The 785-nt window shown below is 42.9% G+C and overlaps 1 protein-coding gene across 1 annotated transcript in view; it reads left to right on the top strand.

Annotated features, from left to right (window-relative positions):
• Nucleotides 1-785, top strand: part of CDHR1 (cadherin related family member 1) — a 52,975-nt gene that overhangs the window by 11,167 nt on the left and 41,023 nt on the right. The gene's annotated exons all lie outside the window — the stretch shown is intronic.

Below are 785 nucleotides of genomic sequence, written 5' to 3'. Positions count from 1 at the left end.
TTGTTCTCACCCTAAATCCAAAACACTGTACCAGCTACTAGAAAGGAAATTAACTCTATCCCTGCCGAAACCAGGACACACGCACAAGCAAAACTCACTGCTAACCAGTGAGTCGCTTGGCTACGGTATTTCCAGTGCAGAGAACTTTGTTAGATGTAAAGCAGTTTCTGTTCCAAACCTCCGCAACTGGGATATCTCGGGTAACTCACTCGGGGCACAGCCGACTGGAAGGAAACAACAACAGCGTTTTGTATTTGAGGCTCAGTTAACTGGTATTTGTGAAGTGCCTGAAGTTGTTTGGATGAAGATATTAATGCACAGTAGAATGACAGACATGAAAGTTTAAAAAAAATAATACTAATAAACCCTCACCATGTTTTGAAAACGTGGGTGTTATAACTCCCCCAGGAAGTATCACTTCTGATAAACAAAGTCAGTTTGCTGGAGAAACTGGCACCGACTTGTCAGATGTTTAAAAATAGAAATAACAATCTCTCTTTCCCCAGCTTGTGAAAGAAATACATTGATGAGTTTAGAGAATTTATTCATTGGTATGAGCATGAGTGGGTGTGTTAAGTAGAGAATTTAATGAGCGGGAGCTAATGAGGGGGAGCGAAGTAGGAAAGAAGGCTTCTGCATCTATTAGTTCTGAAAGTGGAAAAGTCTGCAAATGTCCTTGCATCTCCTGAGCTTCAGAGCCTGGGTCCGGTCCTGTGGGAGCGCTGCCTTCGGCTGCCGGATCCGATTTCCAATCCGAAATTCAATTTCGTTGTTCCCATAGAGCA

The sequence above is a fragment of the Aptenodytes forsteri genome, unplaced genomic scaffold (assembly GCF_000699145.1).
Source record: "Aptenodytes forsteri isolate BGI_AS27 unplaced genomic scaffold, ASM69914v1 Scaffold134, whole genome shotgun sequence".
Lineage (NCBI taxonomy): Eukaryota > Metazoa > Chordata > Aves > Sphenisciformes > Spheniscidae > Aptenodytes > Aptenodytes forsteri.
Note: the sequence above shows the minus strand (reverse complement) of the source record. Positions and strands in the feature narration are given on the sequence as shown.